The sequence below is a fragment of the Pinus tabuliformis genome, chromosome 7 (genome assembly GCF_031772625.1).
Source record: "Pinus tabuliformis cultivar Carrire ecotype Pingquan chromosome 7, CPIR1, whole genome shotgun sequence".
NCBI classification, from domain to species: domain Eukaryota; kingdom Viridiplantae; phylum Streptophyta; class Pinopsida; order Pinales; family Pinaceae; genus Pinus; species Pinus tabuliformis.
Window position 1 is genome coordinate 1357687634 of NC_142293.1, and position 21291 is coordinate 1357708924.

Sequence of the window (21291 nt, forward strand, 5' to 3'; positions counted from 1 at the left end):
TGGGTCTCACAGAGATGACATATGGAGGGTTCCAGCATGCCCCTTTTTGTAAGGTTGTCCCAGGTTAAGATTTTCCTGTGGTGAACTAAACACATGAAAAGTTTGATTTTCATCCAGCCTTTGTGCCTCCAAAGCTTCTGCCAAGTTTTATTAGGAGCTTTGGGTTCCAGATCAAGGAGAAAACCTTTAGCTTCCTTGATATTAAAGTTGCCCTCTTTGTTGTTACCCCATCTCAGTTGGTCCTGCCCTTCCGTTACTAAAATTATTCTCTGATCCAGCAGTCTCTTAAGGGACTCTGCTTTACTGTTGAGGGTCCTATCCTCTCTGCCCTCAATTTTTTTCTAGATTCTCCACTTTCCTACATTATGTGGGTTCTCCCAAAAGTCTTTCACCTTTACTAATCCTTGATTGTCAATCTCTTGCTTGAGGCCTAAAAATTCTTCCTTCAGTAGATTAGGTTCTTGTTGCCATTTGTCCTCCCAGAAAAGTGCCAGATCTCCCTCTCTGATTTCCCAGAAACTATTTTTGAACCACTTCTCTGTTCTCCCAGGCCTTGTTCCATATGGGGGAGCCTTTCACTATTCCTATCATACGTATGATATCAGAAGCTAGCCAGGCATTGGCATATTTTTCCTTCCAGATGCTTGCCCATTGAGCTTTAGGATCCTTAACCCACCTCCACCAAAGTTTGGCTCCTAGAGCCTTGTTGAGAATCTTTAGGTTGTCCAAACCCAGGCCTCCTTGGTTCTTGGGTTTGCAGATCTTTTTCCATGAGACTAAAGCCCATTTTTTCCTTGTTTCCTCTTTGCCCCAAAGAAAATCTCGTTGAATATTCTGAAATTGCTGCAAGACTCCTATTGGAGTTGGGAGGGCTGATAGCATGAAGATTGGGATAGCTTGGAGAACTGCTTTAGTAAGAACCAGTCTACCAGCTAAATTTAGAGATCTGTTTGTCCATTTCCTGACCTTGTCTTATTTTAGTTATTAATGGATCCCATATACTCTTGTGTCGGGGTTTAGCTGTAAGTGGAACTCCCAAATACTTAGAGGGAAGAGATTCTCTTTGAAAGCCTAAAATTCTGGAGACATTTCTCTGGATGGCAATATGAGTGTTAAAGAAAAAGACTTTTGATTTGGTAAGGTTTACTTCCATACCTGTGGCCTTTGCAAAGTCATCCAAAATCTGTTTGTAAGCAAGTGCTTCTTTGACTGTGGGAATTCCCTGTAACATGGTATCATCTACAAACTGTTGATGAGTCAGAACTTGCCCATTCTCCGTAAGTTGGAGTCCTTGAATTCTTCCCATTACTCTTGCATGCTTGATGGACCACCCCAGCCCTTCCATCATGAGGATGAAGAGAAAAGGAGAGAGCGGATCTCCCTGTCTTAGACCCCTGGAAGGGAGAAAAAGTTCAGACGGAGAGCCATTCACTAAAATTGAAAAGCTGGATGAAGTTACAAGGGCCATGACCCATCTGACCCAATTATGATCAAAACCAAATGCTGTGAGCACTTTTTTGATGTATATCTAGTTCACTTTGTCATATGCTTTGGCTATGTCCAGTTGCATGATCATTCCTTCTCTCTTGTTGCAAGTTAACGAGTGAACCACCTTGTGAGCTTGAATTATGTTGTCCAGAATTTGTCTTCCTTCTACATACCCTATTTGTTCCCCGGAGATAAGCGTGGGCAGCAGGGGTTTGAGTCTGTTAGCCACCACCTTGGAAATTATTTTATAGACAACATTGCATAAGGCGATGGGCCTATATCTCTCTGGTGTTTGAGCATTGTCCTATTTTGGAATAAGGGCAATAAAGGACGTATTGAGAGCTTTCAAAATGGTCTTGTTTCGCCTAGAGTCTTCTACTATCTCTACAATATCCCTTTTAACAATATTCCAGCAGGCTTTGAAGAAATCCACATTAAATCCATCCGGACCTGGTGCCTTGCCATTTTGCATTTCCTTGAGGACCTCACTGATCTCCTTTTCAGTTACAGGTCTGTTGAGATTACAATTATCCTCTTTGGATACCAGTTTAGGTATGTGTTTAATTAAATTCTTAATGAAAGGTTCTCTTCCTGAAAAGTTTTCCTTGGCAATGTCCCGAAAATGTTTTACTAACACTGCTTCTATCTCCTCATGGGCTTGATGAATTTGGCCATTCTCGTCCTTGATCGAAGAGATTCTGTTGTTAGTTCTGTTCGCAATGGTAGATCTGTGGAAAAATTTAGTATTGTGTTCTCCTTCTTTTAGCCATAACACTCTAGATTTTTGTTTCCAAAAATTTCTTCTTGTTTACACAGCCTTTCCCATTCCTGGTGATATTTCTTAGCTTGATCATTTTTGTCTTTGTCAAAGCCATTCTTGATCAAAGCTTGATTGAGCTCTAGGATTTTGATTTCCACGATTTTTTTACTTGTGAAACTATTGCCAAATTCCTTCTAGTTCCATTCCTTTAGCTTCTGCTTGATGTGTTTTAATCTTTTATGTAGCAGGAACATAGATGATCCCTGAAACTGTAGGTCTTAAGCCCTCCATTTTTCAATGTTGCTGATGAAATCCGGGTGTGAAAGCCATATATTTTCAAACCTGAACGGTTTGTTTCTTGGGGTGCCAATGCCCTTGATCTCCATTTGAATCAGCCAGTGATCTGAGCCTCCAAAAGGAAGAATATTTGCTATTATTTCCTTGTCTAGAAGCATGAGCTCTTCAGAGATCATGAATCTGTCTAGCTTGGAAGCTACCTGGGAATCCCCTCCTCTTTTGTTGTTCCATGTGCAAAGACCATTGTTTGTCTCAATGTCCACCAGCTTCATGTTTTCTGAAAAACATTGGAAAGCTGAGGAATCTTTGTTTAGTGCTCTTGTACCCCCTTTTTTCTCTGAGAGAGATCTAATCATGTTGAAATCTCCTCCTATAACCCACGATAACCTTGCAAATCTATTTTGAAGGTCCACTAAGGAATCAATAAACTTGATTTTGTCATCTAACCTTTGAGGGCCATAAACATTTGTTACAAGATATGTGTCCCTGTCTCCTACAAGCTCTATAACAACTGATAAATAATTCCTTGATGCCTCCACATCAATAATACCTATTTTTTGGGGATTCCAGAGGATGAGGATACCCCTTGTTGTATTTTCTGCTTTGACTTCTATAAAATCATATCTGCTGAGCCACCTACTATGGATTTGTCTTATCTTTTGAACAGAGCATTTCGTTTCTTGGACAAAAATTATATTCAGAGCTACCTGTTTCATTCTATTATTTAGAATTCTCTGTTTTCTTTTGCTTCCCAGACCTCTTACGTTCCAAGTTGTAAATTTCATAATTACATATTGGTAAAGGAGTAACTGGTTAGATCTTTCATCTTACCTGAGTCTATCATGAGCTTTCCACATTCCATTAAAAGCTCGTTCTGCTTTTTTCTACCCCTTTTTTCCCCGGGTTTCTTGTAGCTAATCCTGGAGTTGATTTTGCTGCTTTCATTCCATGGTTTCCCTGCCTTTCAATGCTGTTATCTTCTACCAAGCTCTTTGCCTGTGTTTTCCATAAGAATAACTGCTTTATTCAATTGCATTCTTCTTGTGGTAGAGATTCTACCCCACCCGTTGTTCCCTTACTCAAGAACCCTTCTAGATCTAGGTTTTCTCTGTCAAGAATCTCTTGTAACTCATTGTCTTCCATTTCCATCTCACTCTGGGTCATTTCCTGATCCATATCCATCTCTGATTCACTCATCATGATCCCTTTCTGTTTTTCCTTTACCTGTTCCTGATCCTGTTCTTCTTCCTTTTCCTGCTTATCATATCCATCCTTCATTACTTGATTTTCAACTGCTGTATCTTCCTCCTCTTCAAGAACATGGAACTGATTCGGCCTCCCTTTTTGGTCTTCTCTTAGGTGTTGATTTGGCCCTTTTTTTCCATTTTTACCTTTGTGAGCTACCTTGTGAAATCCATCTGTTTCTTTCATTGTGTTAGGTTTGCTTTTGTTCTCTGCCTTACTTAGAGGGCAGTATCTAAGAAGGTGCCCATGTTCATGACATTTTCGGCATCTAAATGGAATATTCTCTTAGTCAACCGTCTGCACCCATTCCTCATCATGAACCTCTAGTATGACCTCATCTGGAAGTGCTCCAGATAGGTCCATCTCTACACAAATCCTGGTAAAGGAGGTATATTTACCCCTTCTTGTGGCTTTAGAAGTTTTGACATACCTCCCTAATTTATTGCCTATGGCTGTTAGTGATTCTATTTGCCAATAATCTAGAGGTAGTGAATAGAGTCTTACCCAAACCGGGACTGAGGTAAAGGTTTCCCGCTCCGGCACGAAGTTCATCATCCACGGCCACATATAGAGCCCTGCTGCTGCATAGAAGTAGGGCCCACCTTCAAACACTCTGTCTTTGTCCTCAATGTTTGCAAACACCACAGTGAAAAAACCCTTGGATCCTAGATGAAGATCGATGCTTCCTTTAGGCTTCTAATGGTATCTGATCCATGCTTGTAAAGCCTTTTCGGTGGGCCATAGTCCCATGAATTTGCATATGATTGCATAAGTCTGCATGTGCTCCTTGTGGGCTTGCAGCTCTGGATTATTTAAGATTACTCTGGGAGTGATTTCAGCTTTGGGTTTGCACGGTCCTTTTTGTTTCCTGTCTTTTGTTCCCTGTTTTTTGTCATTTTCCTCCTTGTCTTTTTTGCCATCATTCTCCTTCTTCTTGTTACCTTCTGTTTCCTCTTCCCTGTTTTTTCCTCCTTCCATCTTGTTACCTCTGCCTGGTTCTGGGGGAGTCTTGCCCTTGTTAACCACTACCTATCTGAAGGAGGGAGTGGAGCTCCCTCCTCTACCACCGTCCATGGAGAAAATCGCGCGTAGAAACCCTCAACCTTGGTCTTCCGCTCTTCCGCTCTTCCCGCTCTCTCAATTTAGTCTTCCTAAATCTATTTGGATTATGTCACCACGGGGCTTTCATCCTAGGATCGCGCTACAATTGGCCACACCAAGTTCTTAGAAAACACACAATGAGATAGAAAAACTCAGGATGATCCAAATGCCTAGCTCCTATCCCCTTTTATAGGCTTCATGGACTCTCTATAAACCTTATTTTATTGTTTTCCCTCGATAAATGAAGGAAAATACCATGGGAAGATACCATGGGCAGATTCGGTCCATTTTGACTATATCAAGAAAAAAGAATATTACATAAACATTATAAAAGAAGTAATTAATGCATAAACCGATAAACTTAAAAACAAGATTCCTTACAAAGTTGAATTTTCTTGTGATTAACATTGTAGTTTTGTTGGAAATCTATGACAACTACTTTTCTTAAAATAAAATACAACTTTTTGAATTTAGATATAGAAATTAGAAAGTTATCTCAATTGCATTTTATTTCTAGATATTATTGTATCAAGAGATGCATTGTATAGTTGAGGAGTTGTGTAATTCCTTCCATGCTCAAAATGGAGTTGATACATATATACATACATATATCATTCTCAATCATAAATAAAATATTTCAATATCCATATTAAATAATATAATTTAAAATCAACTTTATTGATATTTAAAGTAATTAATAAAATACGTATATTTTTACTTTCCATTAAGATGAAAATGTGTAATTTATTTATTAATTATTTTAATGTGAGCCTTAAATAAAATGTTTGAAATATCCATGTTAATAAATATATTTCAATATGATCTTAGTATAAATTTATATATTTAATTTTGACCATAAATAAAGTATTTCAATCCCTCTTTAGATAAAACTAGCGCATATCGATCTTAACGACAGACGAATCTACGAAACATTGATATGGATAAAATCTCTTGATTTGAAAATGTAATACCCTTCATGAACTGGAAATATTTAATTTACTTTTGCTAAAGTCACTTGGAAAATTGTGGGCCATGGTGAAGGCCTCATATGAATAAGTGATAAACATAAATGTTTATCTTTCTAAATTTCATTAAAAAGTATTGTTTATGGTTGGCAATGAAAATTATGATGGGAAAAGATGTTGAAAGAGAGTTTCACATGCCAGAAGACAGTTATGGGTAGAGGTGGTTAACTACCTAGATTCCTCTCCCTAGAGATAAATTATCTCAGTTAGGGAATAGGGAGTCAGAGGGTGAGAGGAAAAAATCCCCAGGAAACCTTGTGAACTTGGAGCCTTGGTGGAGGACCCCCAAGGGAGGAGAATAAATAGTGAGATTCTCCAAACATTTTGCTGAATATGCTTTTAGTTCTTTCCTCTATTGTCTCTTACTTATGAGAACATTCATTCATAAAGAAAGTGAGCAACAAGCTTAAGCATTCATATGTTCATAAAATTTATGACATGAGCAGCACACACATATTGACACCGGTGTTTTCACGTGGAAACCCAAAGGGAAAAAACCACCAATTTGTTGTTGTTTATGATGTAAATTAAGAACCTACTTAATTACATCAGTTTGTTTATGAGCACCCACTCATAGGAGGCACCGACCCCCTTAGGTTAGTAAGTTCCTACTTGCCAAGAGGCACCAACCGCTTCTAAATGTAGGCCACCACCTTCTATTGACACTGTTATGCCTTTCATACAATTTTCAAATTGAAAACAGAGGCATATACAATTATGGAAAAAATACCAATATGGTTGGTTGCAGAAACAACTTCTTCTCTCAGTCCTCTACTGTTCCATAAACTCCTTTGGTATTACACAAAAACACTTCAAACTTTTCTCACAAAAACATATTATCAGCCCTCTATCTTCTGTAGCACAGGCTCTCTGCTTCACAACTTTTAGTTCTACTCTTGGGCTCATTTCACAACACACTCTCTTCTCACACTGCTAAGACTTTCAACAATACACTCTTCCCCACTTTGCTTGATTGAATCAATGGTTTTTATCCTGTCCTGCACACTGCACAATGATGTTTGTACTATATGTTTCCACACTTCCTGTGTGAACCTATGTATGGCTCCTGTCGCTGCTGTTGCATTTGATGGTTGAATTTTTCCGTGGAATTAAACATAAGGATGGGCTTCTGAGTTCTTCACTGTCTCCATCTGTAGTCCTCCATACTCAGAATTTAATCTCAGTATTCCTGAACACTTTACCGCGACTTCCCATGCTTATTCATTTCTTGGCAGAGCTTGACAATGCTCAGGAATGGCCACTTTGTTCCTTATTTAAGTATACAAGATGTGCACTGGAAGTAGGAGCTAGCTTTCTTCATCTCATCAGTTATTCTCTATGGACTGTTGTCCTTGTTGACTTGTTTTATCACTTTCTGTAGATCCCACTTACTCCATAAACCATCTTTGATGATTTTCATTTAATATCTAGATGTCGACCCATTCATATTTTTAATTCTCTGTACTGTTACATCAGAGCCACAACATATCATAACTCATATAAAATGAATGTTACAAAATCAAACAGTTTTGATACCTTTATCCCCTTGGTGATTAGCCCTTAGTTCCTTTGTTCTCCACACGACCATGTGCCAATTAATATTGGAGCCCTTGCATATTGTAACTTGTATTGAATAGTCCTTATGAAATTGCAAAGTATCGATTATGTTTATCTCCCTCTGCTTAGCCCTTTATCACATTTCCATCATAGTATTGGATGTCATGATTGGGGGCATAACACTTAGCTGCTAAGCCTCGTCTATGCCCTTGGTTCTCTTAACTTCCATGACCAAGTGAAAATCTTACATCAAAACCCCTTTAATTGTAACCTGTTTCAAATTCCATTTTCATGCTTTTGTCATATCTCCATGTTGTGCCTCTTGAGTGGTGACACATGTCACCTTGATTTGCCCCATTAGGTCACCAAAAATGCCAAAAGAATCTCCCATGTGACCATTGTATTTCCATGTCATACTGACATCGTTTTCCACTTCAGCTCTTAAGGACCAATCGATTGCGTCCATGTGTTTATTAGGAGGAGAGAGAAAGAGCCTCCTTGGTCTCTAGTCCTGCACAAAATTCCTTTGTATTTATTTCCTTTGTGAACCTCGTCGGTTCCAAGAAATTACAATCTGTAAGGACTTACAAAGTTCCAATGTTTTGATGACCTCATCCTCCGATATAGCATGCTCCAAGGTTCCGATATTCCGATGGCCTCATCCTCTTATAAAACCTACTTCGAGGTTTCGATAAGTATCCCGCTTTGAGGTTCTAATTTGACCTTTTCTCCGAGGCTCTGATCTGAACTTTTCTTCGAGGTTATGATGTGCTTCGACCTCCAATATATGCTACTCTGATGCTCCAACCAATCCTCTTCTCCGAGGTTCCATTATTTGGTATCCTCTTAAGGACTTCAAGCTCCTTACTTCGGTGATCAAGAACTTTTGATTTCGATGGCCACTTCTAGATTTCCGTATACTGTTGGAAATTTTATTCATAACACTTTTTGTTGAAGATGGTCTGATGTAATCTTTGAGCCCATTTATAACCTGAAATTTGGATCCAAACTTGAAATATGATGTGACGAACGTGGACCCCTAATTCACCATAGTCATCATTTTATGGCTTTTCCAATGAGCTTGCTACTGTGGTGATTCTCTACCAAAAGCCTACAAATACCATAGGATTCCTCTTGAGCTTGGATTACTAATCATTATAGTCATCATTTTATGGATTTTCAATAAGCTTGCTACAATGGTGATTCTCTACCAGAAACCTGCAACTACCATAGGATCACCATGCTAATCGGGTTGACATCAATGCCAACACACTTAGAGCCACTACAAGAATCTCCACTAACTACACCTATGAGTCCTCTCCGTAAAGAGCATATGAATAATTACACCACCCCGTTAAAAAAATTAAAATATTAAAATATTATTTTAGGAGAAGGTTTAATATTGAGAACCCTCCCGATTATGAACATATTAAACGTTTACTTCATTACAAATTATGGTCAATGGAGAGTTTATGATTGTGAACCTTCCCATGTATGAACAATGACAATGTTGTGGTTAGTGGAGAGTTTATGATTGTGAGCCTTCCAACATATGAAAAATGACACCGTTTTGATCATAAAACTTTATAATTAAAAATAAATAAATCAGACAATTTAAACTATTACATCCTTAAAAATAATCGTAAACTGGAGAATTTGGACAATTACATTCTTATTTATAACTTATTTATTACTAATGAGCTTGTACTTTTGGAAATTAAATCCTATCTCCTACAGAAACCCTAAAATAAAGTTCGAACTGATGTATTTCAAAGATTTAATTGGTAATTATACCCCTCATTTCTTTTTCTACAATAACAAGGTGGATAATTAGTCCGTTGAAATCAGCGAGTACAGAAAATGGGACTAATTGTGGAATACTAAGACATCACCTTTTTGAATTTGAAAGTCTATGCACACTTCTCCCGCCAAAGCGAAGTATGTTGGCCATCATAACGTGCATAAAAATCTGAGCAACCATGCATTAAAAATCAGAGCATTCTACAGACCAATATAAACTTAATTTTAATCAAAATTTTAGCTTGAATCTTAAATTATATATAACTTTTTAAATAATATTTAGATTATATATAATTTTTTACTAGGAATAATATTGAAATATAATGAGGATTCTTGGTAGGGAAGAGTTGGAGAGCGCTCTGATGCGATTCAACAACAACCGATTCAAAACCCTAGCCGCCGCTGAAGGGACCTGCCATTGCCGCCGCAGGTTCTACCACTGAAGGCCAATCATGGCACAAGCTGCAGGAGGGGAGAGCTCCGCCTCCCCTCCAATGGACACGCCCTCATCTGACAAGACGCAGAAGACTGCGACTCTGAACCCTGCAGGCACAGATCCAGAACCTGAGAAGGAAAAGCAAAGGACGAATGAGGAAAAGCTGCATTCAGCTCAGAATGAAGAGGACAACACAGGCAATGATATGCACACCAATGCTGCGTCATCTCAGACAAAAGTGACCTCAGCCACATGTATTCCAAAAGCCACAGAACGGATCAAGGTCGAGCTGCCAAGCCACCGCATCAATGGGGAGATCCAATTCATGCAGGATCATGCACTTATCGGAAAGTTCTTGGGATTCTGGCCCACAGAAAAAGCCTTACAAGGATGGATAGCCTCTAAATGGAAGCCCAAAGGACAAGTAACCCTGCAGCTTGGTCCAAAGGGCTTCTTTACAGCCATCTTTCACTGTATAGAGGACAAAATGAGGATATTCGAAGGCGGCCCATACTTCTTTAACTCTTCAGGCTTGTATCTAACGGAATGGAAGCCCAGATTCAACCCTGATAAAGAAGACTTCAGTTGGGCCCCTGTTTGGATAAGAATGTATTCCCTTCCCGTGGAATATTGGAAAGAAGAAACGCTGGCAGACATTGGCAACAAACTTGGGACCTTCATCAAAGTTGCAACCGAAACAAAGACTCGCAAATACACCTCATATGCTAGGATCTGTGTCCAGATGCACCTAACCAAGGCCCTAGCAGACTCGGTAAGTCTCTTTCACGATGACTTTGAATGGATACAGCCTTTAGATTATGAGCATATCCCTTTCCGCTGTCGAAAATGCCATGAGCATGGCCACCTCTTCCGAGACTGTCCTTTAAATGCGCAGTCCAAGGCTTCATCTAATGATTCTAATAAGGACTCAGATGGTTTCACCAAAATCCCCACCCGCCGCAGGCACGCCAAGAAAAACCAAGCAGCTACGGATCAAGCCTTTAAAGCGGACCCCCAGAACCGCTTCTCTGTTCTAGCCTCGCATGATAAGCAAGATAGTCCCAACTCTGATTCCCCGGATCAGCCTCTCCCACCCTCACCCTCCCTCATCCGCTCCAACCCCTTGTTTTCCTCAGACCCAGCCTCTTCCAACGCTGCTCCTTCACCCTCCATGGAGAAAACCAAATCTGTTTCAGATCTCGGTCCCTTATTCCCATCTAAGGGGAAAACCATGTTGAACGAAAAACAACAAGCATCAGATATGGATCTCGACGCAGCTCTAGCCCTGAGTCTTCATGAAGATGCAGAGGAGGAGGACCACAACCCTCCAATTGTTATGGAGGAAGACCCGGAAGACGTAGACCTAGAAGAGCTTGACATCTCCAAACTTGACATCTCCAAACTTGAGACAGCATGCAAGCAAAAAGAGTACAACTCAATCCCCCCCTGGCAAATAGACAGACTTGAAGGAGTCCTAACTAAGGTGCAGCACCATAAAAGCCTGGGAATACAAGGAGGCAGTCACTGGGATGGAAAAAAGATCCTCAAAGAAACAAAGAAAAGGGGCAGAAAAACAGACCTTCAGAGAACAATAATAGTAGGGGAGTTACTTGTGGATTCGGGGCGATTTCCCAAGTTGACCAAGTTCTACAAACCCAAATCTCAGTTTACATGAAGCTCATTTCATGGAATGTAAGAGGACTCAACAGTCCCTCTAAACACAGAATGATCAAAAACCTGATAATGCAAGAAAAACCAGCAATAGTTTTTCTTCAAGAAACAAAAAGCAGCAGCACAGCGATAGACAGACTTAGCAATAAAATATGGGCAGGAAGCAGTTCAATATCAGTAGACGCCTCAGGGGCCTCCGGTGGTCTTGCCATTCTATGGAACCCGCAGATTGTTTTACTTGATAATTTTCATGCCACTCTTCATCTTATTCAAGCTACCTTCCACCTCATTGGAACCAATATCCATGGGCACCTCACCAATGTATACTTTCCGCAGACAATTCAGCAAAAATTGGATCTCCTGGACACGATCTCCACCCTCAATGAAAACAGACACTTTCCCTTATGGATTGGAGGAGGCGACTTCAATATAATAAAATCCATGGAAGAAAAACAAGGGGGCAGAATCAGGCTCGATAGTGATAGCAGCGGCTTCAAGCAATTCTTACAAAACAATCAGCTCATGGACATTCCTACCTCCAATGGAATATTCACCTGGTCCAACAAGCGCCGAGGAGCTCACCACATTGCCTCAAGGCTAGATCGATTCTTAATTTCAGACAACGCGATCCACCTTGGAGGGGATTTTAACGCCTCCATTATTCCCCAAGGAGGCTCAGATCACTGGCCAATTTTGCTCCAATGGTCCAGACCAGGCAACTGCTGCAATAGACCCTTTCGATTCGAAGCCTTTTGGCTCACAAACACTAATTTCAAGGCCGTGGTCAATAATGCCTGGACATCTTACACCCCGCCAGAGGGAGCTAAGATGTATCAGTTTCAACAAAAGCTGAAAAATTTGAAACAAGTTCTCAAAGTATGGAACCGCACACATTTTGGCAACATACAGGAGAGCAGACAAAAACTGGAGCAGAAAATGAAAGCACTACAACAAATATTCATTCTGGAAGGCCGCACAGAAGAACAAATTCAACAGGAGCAGATCCTCTGGAATCAAATTGAAGAACGTCAAAAACAAGAGGAAATTCTATGGCGGCAAAAATCCCGAATCAGCTGGCTTAAAGATGGAGAGAAAAATACAAAATTTTTCCACAAAACTACCATACAAAGGCGTATGCACAATAACATTACCTTCGTCAACAATCAACAGGGTGAAAGAATTGAGGCTCATGAAGACATGGAAAAAGAATTCACAGGATACTTCAAGGACATTCTAAAGGAACCTGACGGCAACCGGGATGAGGCAATCAGAGCCATCACGCAGCATATTCCAAAAATTATAAATGAGGATCACAACAATAAATTGCTCCAGCCCACATCATTAAAGGAAGTTGAAGAAGCCATGGCTCAGCTTAAAGACGGCAAGGCACCAGGGCCTGACGGATTTACAGCCAATTTCTTTCATGAATTTTGGGAACTCATCAAAGCTGAAGTATGGGACCTAGTGGAGGAATCCCGAAGCATGCACTGGGTCCTCCCGGCCCTCAACTCAACCTTCATAGCCTTGGTACCCAAAGAAGCAGCATCAAACAAACCAGAGAAGTACAGACCAATAGCGCTATGCAATGTGATTTACAAACTCATTTCAAAGGTCATTGCAAACCGACTCAAACCGCTCCTTCCCCTGCTCATCTCTCCAGAACAGACGGGTTACGTAGAAGGCCGGCAGATCATGGATGGAATAATTCTATCAAACGAAGTAATACATTCATTAAAGCTTCTCAAAAAACCAGGTATGCTTCTAAAACTAGACCTTTCTAAAGCCTTCGATAAGCTTAGCTGGAATTACATTCATAAAATGCTCTTGGCTTTTGGCTTTAATGCAACCTGGACCAGATGGATCATGAACCTAATCACATCTCCCAGTTTCTCTGTCTTACTGAATGGCTCTCCCTCATCTCCTTTTCATCCCTCGCGTGGCATCAGGCAAGGGGATCCACTTTCACCTTTTCTCTTCGTTCTAATGGCCGAAGGGCTCAGCAGGCTCCTCAAATCTGCAGTTTCCTCCCAAGCTCTCAAAGGCATCTCTCTCCATGGACGCACTCCTCAGACACATCAGCAATTCGTTGATGATACTATGCTTTTCGGGCACCCTTCCTCAAAAGAAGCCTCTGTTTTCAAATCTCTACTCTCCCTCTTCTCTGACGCCTCTGGCACTTCCATTAACGCTGCAAAATCTCAACTCTTTTTCTTCAATACCCCCCCCACCACGCAAAGGAACATTGCTAGAATTCTGGGATTCACAATATCCCACTTGCCCTCTAAATACCTGGGAGCTCCCCTTTCAGACTCAGCAATCAAGCATGCGTCCTGGAGGTCGCTCCTGGATAAACTTGAATCAAAGCTCTCATCCTGGACTTTCCGGGCTTTAAATATGGCAGGCAGACTAGTCCTAATCAAATCAGTATTACAAGCAATGCCACTCTATCTTTTCTCCATCCTGGCAGCTCCAAAATGGGTACTGAAAGCCATACGCAATCTCCAACGCAACTTCCTCTGGGGCTCCACTGGCCTGAATCAGAAATGGGCTCTAGTCAACTGGACAGAGGTTTGTAAAACCAAATCAGAAGGAGGATTAGGACTTCGGGATCCGCTTCAAAGCAACAACACAATGGGAGCTCGAATTTGGTGGAACTGGGTCTCCAAGCCAAACACTCCATGGGCTCAATTATGGCAAGCAAAATACGCCAAAGGCAGCCAATGGAGTGATCTCATAAGAATCAACCCTACAGCGCAAGGATCACTCATCTGGAATAATGCAAAAACTCAAAGCAGCTTCATACAAGAACACAGCTTCTGGGAAATTCACTCAGGCAAAGCAGCTAGATTCTGGGAAGACTCATGGCAACAACTCCCTAAACTTGCAAATCTGTTTCACAAACCTCTTTGGCAAGCTCATATGAAGCAAGAGAGCATCACACAGGTTCACCAATTCTGGCAGCAATCTACACATCATGACTTTCAGACATGGAAACCAGCGCGACTCTGGCAAATAGACTGGCAGGGAGAACTGTACACCGATATTGATCAGGAACTCACAAACAGGAAAATCCGCCACTCCAACCAGCAGGATAAACTCAGATGGGGCTACACAACCAAAGGAACATTTACCACAAAAGAAGCCCATCACTTGCGCTACTCAGATCTCCAGGCGGACAAAGATCAAATCTGGGGACAAGTCTGGCACTCAGGGCTCTGGCCCAAGATCTCTACCTTTTTATGGCTACTAAGTAAAAAACGCATACTCACTTGGGATAATCTGATAAAAAGAGGATTTGTCGGGCCATCCAGATGCCCAAACTGCAACATCAATTGTGAAACCATCAGTCACCTAATGGAAATGTGCCCACTAGCAAAGCAACTCTGGGAGAAAGTTGAGAAATGCAACATGAGAGCAAACCAAAGACAGGAGGATGTAACGGAAAACATAAGGAACTGGTCCAAAAAGCCGTTTAAAAGCCTGATTCTTAACTCCCTGTGGAGCATTATACCAGGCTTTCTGTACTGGACCCTATGGAAGGAGCGTAACCACAGAATCTTCAACAACACATACAGATCTATAGATGATATTTGGCTCATCCTCAAAAAAAACATTCAGGAAACCCTGGCCATCAGAGCCTGGCATGACACTGACATGCCAGAAACTCAGCAGGAGGGCCTCATACTGAAAGAATGGAATCTTGATCTCAAGACCTTAACCAAGGTAATCGCCAATCCCTCTATCAGATCCACCTCCCAATCATCTTAGTCCCCACCAGCATTCAACTCATACAAGCTGAACTTCGACGGAGCAGCCAAAGGTAACCTTGGCCCTGCAGGATTTGGGGGAGTCATCAGACGACACACAGGAGAAGCAGTACATTTATACTATGGAACAATAGGCAAAGACACCAACAACGCCGCAGAACTGGAAGGTCTCTGGAAAGGAATCTGTCTAGCTGAACAACATCACTTCTTCCCACTTGAAGTTGAAGGCAACTCTCTTATTCTCATAGAGGCGGCTAAAAGAATACAGGCTGGAGCTAAGGCAGTCAAGATTGCAACAAGTTGGAGGCTGCTTAGCCGACTGGAATCCCTGGAGGAAAAGCTCCACAATCCCCACAATATAACCTTCCATCATGTAAGGAGAACTGCAAACCAGGTAGCAGATCGGATGGCAAATCAAGGCGTGTCACAGTCGACACCATACTTCTCAGGCTCACTGGATATGGTAGATGATGCTCAACTCAAAAAGGATTGCATCACTTTGGTGCAAAAAGACCTCTCTCTCCCGGATGCAGGTGATCTCGTTGTGCGGTAGGCATGTGGCTCGTCACATGGGCAGGTGTCAGCCCGGACGAGCCACGAATAACCAGGACGCTGGCACAGTTAATACGCCGGAAGGTGAAGTCATTTGGGTTTTAAGGCCTGTCTATTCGGCATTCAATGCGCAACAGAGAGCGAGGATGATGGCGCTCCATAAACTTGAACCCCCTGCCACTTTCCTGCATTCCCTCAAGCTGTCCGAGCAAACGTTGGCAGAGAAGGAACATTCTCTGGTTCAACGTAAGATTTCTCAGAGGAATTCTTGTCTGGAGATAAATTGGGAGATGCAGAGAGAAAGGCCCAGAATGAGCAGTCGTCGTGGCGGTTCCAGGGGTCGAGCCGCAACACAGCGGCCAGTCACTTCGCCTTCCTCCTCGGTGGAAATCACTTCTGAGCAGAATAGGAACCCGAGCAGACTTGCAGGCCGCAGCAATGTGCGTGGGCGGGGAGAAATCATGGATTGTGGTCATGTGGAGCATCCGGCTGTTCGCTACCGGATCCCCTGCACTCTGGAGAACAATACTCTCATTGTCTCAGTCTCGGTGGAACATTGCAGCAGTCTCAGGGGGCAATTGGAAGACCTGAATGTGCCAGTGGTTGACATGCAAGTTCCTCTGGTAGATATGAGGCGGCCAACCAGAGCAGACATTCCCCCAGCCACACAAGCAGCTGATGCAGGCCCCAGTGAGCCGGTGCAGAGGACTTTGCTCTCGGACTCGGACGAATCCCAGAAGCTCAAATGTAAAATGAAGGATGAGCCATACACAACTGATGATGAATAGCTCAGCCATCAATCTGATCTTCGCTGCCGGGAAAGGAACGCAACTCTCTGTTCGTCTCTTCTGCTCTCTATGTCTGTTTGTCATTCTGTCGGTTTATGGGTCCACTATGTCGGTTTATATGTCTACTGTGTCGATTTATATGCTGTCTATGTCGGAACTATGCACCGTCAAAGGTCGCAATGCTAGTAAGGGTGGTAAGCTGATCCAATTTTTGTAACTGTGTTGCTCTGGAAAGGTCCAATATGGGGAAAATGCCAATCTCTCTGGAGATGCAGGGCCAAGGCCCTGATGTAAAAAATGTTGTAATTTTTGATATTTTGTAATATAAATAGCATAGTCTTACGTAGAAAAAAAAATATTGAAATATAATTATATATTGCTATATATAATTTTAATGGATAATAAATTATCTCATGCTTATTATACACCCCAATTTGAATGGATCATAAATTTAAGTTTTAAAAAAAAAAATTACCACATTAAAATTCCAAATTAAGTAAAATTTTAAACATTTATACCATTTCTTAAATCAAAAGGAAAAAGTTAATTCAACACAAAGAATCTAAAATCTTGCTCCAAAATGTTTTAATATTTTTTAATTAAATATTTGTAAAATAAATATCCTATGGATATTTTAAAATTTGTAAAGACATAAACATTTCCATATCAAAGTTGTAATATTTGAAAATAATAATTTGATGTAGTTTTATTATAAATTTTGTTACCATGCCATGTTAAAAAACACCATTAAATCTAATATTAATATTAAATATAATATTAATATATTAATATATTATTAAATTTAATAAATTTGGATTAATACAATATTAAAATTAATATAATATACAAATTGTCATATATAATATATATTAATATATCGTGAGATATATTAACTCTAGATATATATGGATAGAAGAACAAACGTGTAGAGTGATAGAGGTGGAGAGATAGAGGGAGCGACAAGGGAGAGATGGAGATAAACTAAAGGATAGGTGGGAGGAGGAGTGAAGAGAGAGGGAAAGAGAGTAGTGAGAGAGAGAGAGAAGGGTAAGAGAGAGCGAGGGATACATATAGATGGAGGGGGGAGAGAGAAGGAGAGAGGAGACAATGACAAGGTTGGAGGGCAGAGAGAGAGAGAGGCAGAGGGAGAGAGAGGGAGGTAGGAGAGAAAGGGAGAGAGGGGAAGGACCAGAGAGAGGACTTGAGAGAGAGGAGGAGAGAGGGAGGGATAGAGAGATGGAGTTGGAGGGGGAGAGAGGGAGTGAAGAAGAAAGACATAGAGAGAGAAAAGTGGAGAGAGAGAGGGAGTGACAAAGAAGAGATGGAGAGATAGTGTGTAAGTTTTGGGGTGAGATAGAGAGACAAAGAAAGAGAGATGGAAATAAGGGAGGAGAGAAGGAAAGATGAGAAAGGGAAGGAGAGAGTGACAGAGTTGGGTGGCGAAGATAAAGAAAGAGTGCGGAGATAGAGGGAGGTGGGAGAGAAAGGGAGAGAGAAGGAAGAGAAAGAGGATGTGAGAGAGAGAAGGAGATATATATGGAGTTGGAGGAGGAGAGAGGGAGGTAAAAAGAAATACATAGAGAGAGAAATGCAGAGAGAGAAGGAGTGATGAGGGAGATAGAGAGAGAGGGAGAGAGGTGAGTAGGAGGGAAGAGAGATAGAAGGGGGCGATAGGGAGACAAGGGGAAGAGATATAAAGAGGGAGAGGAAGAGGGAGGGAGAGATAAATAGATATGGAGAAAGAGAGTGTATGTTTTGGGGGCATAAAAAGGGACAAAGAAGAGGCAAAAGGAGATAGAGATATAAATGGGAGGTGGAGAGAGGGAAGAAGAGAGAGATAGAGAGAGGGAAGGAGGGAGACATAGATAGATATATATGGAGAGAGAGAGAGAGAGGGAGAGAGAGAGAGAGTGTTTGGGTGGTGAGATAGAGAGACAAAGAAGGAGATATGGAGGGAGATATAGATATAGATGGAGAGGGGAGAGAGGGAATAATATTTCCTGCACTATATGCATTGGTTTCAATGTAGATGATGATTTCTAATCCTATTTGATTGCTTGCATTAAATGAATTGATTTCAGTGTAGATGTTGATTTCTAATTATATTTGATTGCCTGCACTAGATGCATTGATTTCATGTAGATGTTGATTTCTAATCCTATTTGGTTGCTTTCTATAGAAGCATTGATTTTAGTGTATATGATGATTTCTAATCTTATTTGATTCTTTTCACTAGATGCATTAATTTCAGTGTAGATGTTGATTTATAATATTATTTGAATCCTTGCACTAGATGCATTTATTTAAGTGTAGATGTTGATTTCTAATCTTATTTGATTTCTTGCAATAGATGCATTTATTTCAGTGTATTTGTTTCTTAAACATATTTGCTTGCTTGCATTAGATGGATTAGATATTGTTAATCTTGAAGGTGTAAATTATTAAATTTTTTTTTCAAGATTAGATGGAGGGGGGAGAGAGGGAAGAATATTTCTTGCACAAGATGCATTGATTTCAGTGTAGATGATGATTCCTAATCCTATTTGATTGCTTGCACTAAATGCATTAATTTCAGTCTAAATGTTGATTTAGAATTATATCTGATTGTTTGCACTAAATGCATTGATTTCAGTGTAGATGTGGATTTCTATTCCTATTTGATTGGTTGCACTAGATGCATTGATTCAAGTGTAGATGTTGATCTCTAATATCATTTGATTGCTTGCACTAGATTCATTGATTTCAATGTAGATGTTGTTTTCTAATCCTTTTTTATTGCTCACAATAGATGCATTAGATGTTGTTAATCTTAAGGATATAGATTATTAAAAAAATATTTTTCAAGATATATATAGTATTACCTAGAGGGACATTATCAAGAATTAATTACTTGTCAAAAGTTGTGATACCTAGACTTAACATTAAATAGATATGCAAAATATCCTCTTGTAAAGTGCAAATTAATCCTTAACAAGATCGTCTCCCTTCTTCATCACCAACTAATTGCTAATACACAAGTACATATATTCAAAACTACATATATGCAAAATTACTAATAGATAATTGCATACAACGATTTACTCAAAAGGTTTATAAAAGGAAAATATATATTTATAAACATTGAAAATAAATCAAAATATTCTTGAAGGAGATGTGATAATTGTTTAGAGAAACAAATAATGTAAAGATTTTATAAATCTGACCACTCATTAAAAAAAATAAAAAATACATTATTTCGACTATGCAAAATAGACTATAAATGATAATAAAAAATCATCAAAATATTCTTGAAGGGAATAAATTATTTCAAACATTAGAAAAGAAACAAATTATTGAGTAATCTTCACGTAGTAAATTATTAAAACGACTCTTTAATATATATTTAGCAATACATGGAGGAACATTATTAAGAATTAATTAGTTGTCAAAAGTTGTGATACCTAAAATTAAACAAAATAAATGTGCAATATCAATCCTCTTGCAAACTATTGATAATATTGCGTCCCTTCTTCATTACCAACTAATTACTAATAGACAATTACATACACATATAAAATATAGCACACATGTAACATTCACAAGCATTACCATCCAAAGCCAAACACATAAACACAGAAACCACTCAAGCATCCAAACACAGGCATATAAACCATTCAAGGCAAGAAACATAGGCTAAATTAAAGAAGATCATGATATGGTCATACCAAGCAAAGAAAACATAATGTGAATTTTGAAGTTTATCTCAAACATATACATAATAATGATGATCTAAAATATGACATTTTTTCCCTCAACTAGAGCCAACTTAGATCCATCTAACACCAAATTTATCATGTGTCGAGAGGGATCAAATCCCTTGAGGTGAAAATTTTTCCTCAAGTTATACACTCCAATGATTATTACTGGCTTAGATCCATCTAATATTAGATCTGTCATGTGTCGAGAAGGATCAAATTCCTCGAGGTGCAAACCTTCCCTCAAGTTCTACACTCTAGAAAGAAGGTTTGCACCTCGAGGGGTACGATCCCTCTCGGTGCATGATAGATCCAATATTAGATGGATCTAAGCTGGTAATAATCATCGATCTATAGGTTATCATCACACATGATGGAATGCATAGTTATTATTAAATTGGTTTCCTAGAATGATGTGCATGAAAACCAACATGTCTGTTCTTGTTGTATGGCAACCAATATTTCTAGAATTATAGCTCCATTAATAAACTGGGCAATATATGCCAACCTTTGGATTTTGTACTTTCCTAAATCCAAAGGTTGGCATATACTACCCCAGTGCATTAATGGAGCCATAGCTCCAGAAATATTGATAACCCTCTGGTATCACATTTCTTATGACCACATTGTTGTTCAAGGAGGTTCCAATAATTATGTGGCTGAACTAGATGGAATTTTGAAAGATAAATGGTTTGTTATAGGGTGATTTCTCTAAACCGTCAAAATCTTTCCTTGAAACTGTGAAAATATGGATTAGATGTGTGAAAACTATAAAATTTGATGAGTGAGTCTATTTTGAAATTCCAACCAAAGTGGTTTGTTCTCCCAAACAACCAAAACCCTTGTTTATTAAATTTTCAAAAGGGAAAATTTTAGGGGCTAAATTAGGTATATGGATTAATTTTTAGTGTTTTTCGATTAAAAAAAAATTAGCCTAGCCAAAATTTTATAATGACTATAAATGAAAAACAATATAAATTTAATTTACAAAAGTAAAATTAAACATTTTACAAATTACACATTAAGAATTAGCAAGTTTAGTGAAAGTTTTTAAGCTTGAAAATAAATTT